The sequence below is a fragment of the Scylla paramamosain genome, chromosome 5 (genome assembly GCF_035594125.1).
Source record: "Scylla paramamosain isolate STU-SP2022 chromosome 5, ASM3559412v1, whole genome shotgun sequence".
NCBI classification, from domain to species: Eukaryota; Metazoa; Arthropoda; class Malacostraca; order Decapoda; family Portunidae; genus Scylla; species Scylla paramamosain.
The window spans coordinates 33,342,556-33,347,555 of NC_087155.1; the positions used below are offsets into that span (position 1 = coordinate 33,342,556).

General features: G+C 46.9%; 1 protein-coding gene across 1 annotated transcript in view; it reads right to left on the reverse strand.

Annotated features, from left to right (window-relative positions):
• LOC135100863 (uncharacterized) overlaps nt 1–4,148 on the reverse strand; it is a 42,729-nt gene extending 38,581 nt beyond the window's left edge. Inside the window, exon 1 of the mRNA XM_064004375.1 lies at nt 3,862–4,148. The gene's annotated coding sequence lies outside the window, so the exon portion shown is untranslated. The remainder of the gene's footprint in view (nt 1–3,861) is intronic.
• Nucleotides 4,149–5,000: the final 852 nt, after the last annotated feature.

Consider the following 5,000-nt stretch of genomic DNA (forward strand, 5'->3'; position numbering starts at 1 on the left):
TTAATGTACATAGTCGTGGTGAGAAATCTAATCGTATATTGCACTCATGTCTACTGTGTTAAACCTTTACCCGCAATTCCAAGTCCTTTACTAAGAATGCCAACTACCAGTAGATGAGAGGAATTAAGACACAGGAACTGCCACGTGTAGGTCTGGTGACTTCATGCAGAGTCACTCAAAGCCTTATGTTCTGATGTTCTACGTTAAATTATGAGGAAAAAAAAATAATGGAAAAAAAAGAAGACATTGAAAGTAAGGGCAGATAATTACTTGCCTTCTGACCAGGAGTATACAAGCAATAATCTAACTTAACCTAACCTAAACATAAATCTAAACACAAGCGCAATATAACGATTACACCAAATCTGAAGCAGCTTTTCAGGCCCTTTAAACACAATTATGGGGAGAAAAAAAAAAAAAAAAAAGAAATGTCACAAGAGCGGCGGCGAGACTTTACATAAAACCACGACGATAAAGCAGAAGGGGAATGAACGTACTTTACCTATTCACGGTCCACGGCGCTCCTCTTTCTCCGCTACTGGCTAAAAATATCCCGCTACTCGAAGCGTAAATCCGCGCACTAATCTGCCATAAATCTATGTAATCTCCCCCTCCGCTTTTTATATTATATTACTGAATGACCTACTGGAGAGAGGGGAGGGCAGAGGGAAGGAGAGGGAGGGAGAGATAAGATAGCAATAGGAGGAGGAGGGGGAGGAGGAGGAGGAGGAGGAGGAGGAGGTGAAGAGAAGAGAAAAACGAGAGAAGGAAGAGAAGGTACTTAGAAACACGTAGATAGATAGATAGATAGATAGATAGATAGAGAGAGAGAGAGAGAGAGAGAGAGAGAGAGAGAGAGAGAGAGAGAGAGAGAGAGAGAGAGAGAGAGAGAGAGAGAGAGAGAGAGAGAGAGAGAGAGAGAGAGAGAGATACCCTATAAATTCAATTTCTCTTGATGTAGATGTAACAATGTGGTCCCTCTTGATGCACTTAGATGTAAACATTCCACGTCAAACTCCAGCCGGCCCTCACGTTTGGCGGCCACACCTCAGTAGGTCACGCGGGCAAAGGTCACGTGTCGATTCATAAATAAAGGAATGGAAACGTGCACCTGTTGAGGGTTGGCTCAGTGAAGAGGGGATTCAATTTAAAGCGAAAAGTGTTTTGGTTCTTCTGTAAATACAATGTAAAAAAAAAAAAAAAAAAAAAAAACTGTAGGAGCTTAAATATTCGCAGATATAAGGAAGGCGATTATTTTAATGTTTTTTTTTCTTCTTATCTTATCTGGGTTTCCTAAAGTTTCCAGGAGTGGACGAGGGTGAGTGGGGTCAAAGGGAAGAGCGGGTCAGGGGAAAGAATGAGACGGGAAGAGATGAGTTGCTTTTAAACCTATAACTATGAACCGCAAAGACTGCACTGCATGAGAGTTACTATTTCATACAACAGACACCTCAGTTTCAACAAGGATGAATCTTTTTTTCAACCTACACGTGTGGACCACAAAAACCTTATGATCTTATTACTCTCGATTGCATTAAATGAGAGTTATCATTTCATACTCGTACAACAATTAGCTCAGTTTCAACGAGGATGAATCGTTATTAAAACCATACTTGTGACCCGAGGAGTTATTATGGTTTAATTATCCTAGACTACATTGCTTGAGGGTTGCCATTTCATACAACAATCACCTCACTTTCAACTAGGATAAGTCGCTATCAACTTAAACTTGTGACCGGTAGATACCTGGCTAAAATCCCTTCCACTGAGCATCAAACGAGACAATCAAGATACGAGTGCCCATTAAAATATACTCTCACAAGATTCACCAGCGCTTTTATACAGTGGCAAGTGAATGGCTAAATAAACAGCATCTAAAAGGCGGTGGTGACTAATGGACTGGCCGGCGTGAGGTGGCGCGAGGTGGTGCGGGTCGCAGCCATCACACCTGCAGCTGCCGGGTCGCGAGTGCTGGCTGAGTGGGTGACTAATGGTGCTACTCGACCGAGCATGAGGGTGACGGCGAGGACAAGTCTGCAATTCGCCATCTCCAGACACGAGCACGTCATTTGCATTCATTTGGGAGAAAGGAGGAGGATGCTCTTCACGGGGCGAGATAGGGACACACCACCTCATCTGTCTGCCCTGGAGGAATATTTTCACACCCAGAAGCTACATTGGGTTCTCTTTCTTTTCCCCTCCCACAGCATCACTCGTGTTCCTTCGGTGAATCCTTTGATAGGGAAAAAATGAAGCTTTCGTACGGAATTTCGAGATGAAGATACGTTTTCTTAATCTAATCGAAGTAATGAGGTCAGAGAGAGAGAGAGAGAGAGAGAGAGAGAGAGAGAGAGAGAGAGAGAGAGAGAGAGAGAGAGAGACTTACTGCAACTTTTCTTCTTTTTGCTTCCTACCCAAGATTTGGCTCACAATATTTTGCATAACTATGAATCAAGCGGTGCCGTATTGGAAGCTGGCGAGGTGAGCCCGTAGACAACGCGAATTTATGAGAGGAGAAAAGGAAAAAGAAAGAGTATAGGTAAAGAAGCAAAAGAAAGAGGAGGAGGAGGAGGAGGAGGACGGAGAGGACAACTACCACGACGAAGAGGGGTGATATAAGAAAATGGAGGAAGAAAAAGAGGAGTAGGAAGAAGAAGAAGTGTTGGATGAGGAGGATGGAAGGACTTGGAGGTAGGAAAATGACAGAGGGGGACGTGGCCTTGCTGTCAGCGGGGACATAACGAGATGGGAGAGGCGGAGACTTAGGACGCAGATACACCTGAGAAAAAGAAAAAAACTGCAGTCTTGAGAGAGAGAGAGAGAGAGAGAGAGAGAGAGAGAGAGAGAGAGAGAGAGAGAGAGAGAGAGAGAGAGAGAGAGAGAGAGAGAGAGAGAGAGAGAGAGAGAGAGAGACTGTGAAGAAGCGTTTCGGAATTTATTCTCTGGATAAAAATGGGGTTGAGAAGGGAAAAATAGGGGTAATCTAACGTCCTATATAATTTTCCGAAAGAAAGAAACTTGGCGGTCGACTGAGGCTCGGTGAAGGATGCAGCCTCGCGGGACAGGGGGAAGCGAGACCGGAGAGGGAGCGAGCGACGGCTGGGAGAGACAATACCGAGGAGTATTTAGAGTGTGCAGAAGGGCACGTATTTTCCTCAAGTGACATAAAGAGGGCGCCAAAAGATTAATTTCCCCCTTTACGGTTCCCGCGCCATTCGTAAATCTCACAGGAACAGTCCACCTATCAGGAATCATCTGCAGATCGGCACGAGTTGTTGTCTAAACTTTGGAAAAACTTCAAGTGGAGTTCAGTCGCTCCAGAAAGGAAAGAGAGGCGAGGGACGGGAGGGTCTGGAGGATCGGGGAGGCGGGCACGCGGCAAGGGGGATGAAAGTTAGGCGATAGAGAAAGGAAGAATGGGTGCTGAAGTAACGCAAGGCTAAGCAAACAAGCGCAAATGAGATAGTGTTCTTTTATGAATCAGTAATCGAGGCCTAACCTTCACATTAATTCAGGTCGTAAAGGTGGAGCGCTGCGCCCTGGGATGTGAGGCTCAGCCTTCCTTAGCACTGAGTACCCAACAAACGAAGGCGTGAATCTGATAACAAATATAATCCCAGCCTAGTTCCCTTATCAGCGGGTTAAGAGTGCGGGGGAAGCGGCTCCTTGCCCTCTTAAGGAGAGCTCTCAAGCAGCCGCGCTCTGGGGCAGCTGCTGCGAGTACGCGGTAAACATTTTTCTTCATTAATTTTGTAATAGATTTCTGGCCATGATAGATTGGCCAAAGTAATTACACAAGCCGCTGGCAGCCTGTGGGAGAGGAAGGAGAGGGAGAGAGAGAAGAGGGGGGTGGTTACCTACCAAGAAGTCTGGTCGGGGGGCGGCGGATGGGGCAGCGGCAGTGGCAGCTGCGGCGTCCCCGGCGGTGGCGGAGGCAGGAGGCAAGTGGTCTGGGCGCAGGAGTAGCAGCAGGAGTAGTAATAGCAGCAGATGGGCCAGCAGGAGCACCAGCACGAGAGACGCCGCCCTCCACTTGCCCCTTTCTCTGGCCACCCGCATGACGGGGTCGGGGCAGGGAGGGGGCGGAGGGCGGGGGGCGGCCACTGGGGGGTGCGGCGGTCAGGCGGCCATCTTGGAAGATTCACATCGGCCCTGTGGGTGCACAGAAAACAACATCAGTTGACGTGCTGACAAACACACCGAACACTGAATAATTATTACTCATTAAACAAACTGACGTTTCTCTGACGTGTAATATTCCGCAAAAGGTCTTCGTGAGACATTCATCAAGACAAACTGCTATTAATTTTAGCATGCTGCCCCGAGGCGGCTTCTCGGGGAGCAGAGCGACAAAATTCAGTCACGTCCCAGACAACGTTATGCAAGGAAATTTGTAAACTTTCTTGCCGTTTAATTAACTCGGACTGCATGTTTGAGATTAACTTGGAAGGAAAGTCAGCGGCAGTGACACCCAATGGAGCTGCTCCCTCGCGCGGAAGTTTGTCAGATGACGTGACTAGCGTTGTGCAGAGAGAGAGAGAGAGAGAGAGAGAGAGAGAGAGAGAGAGAGAGAGAGAGAGAGAGAGAGAGAGAGAGAGAGAGAGAGAGCGCCGCACCACCTCACTCCACATTTCCCAGAACATTTCACATAATGAACTGGAAACAGAGATCCGCTAAAGATTTCAATACTGAGGCAAGACGGGTGAGGCCTTCACTCTGGCTCGGCGTGGATGGAAGTGTCGCTCAGTTCGACTACAACGAGGCGAATGGAGCGCCGGTAACACTAAAGCGAGATTGCAGTGCTTATAACCACCACCCGTTCAATTCTGACTGTGAAATATCGGAGCGTCGTCATTTCTGTTCATATATACGTACACACTATACCTCCATTCTGGGTATTCTGGGTAAGAGAGAAGTGGCGTCTTAGCCATCTCAAAAAAAAAAAAAAAAAGGAAAAGAAAAAGAAAAGAGAAGAAAAATGTTCAAGAAATTTTTGACGC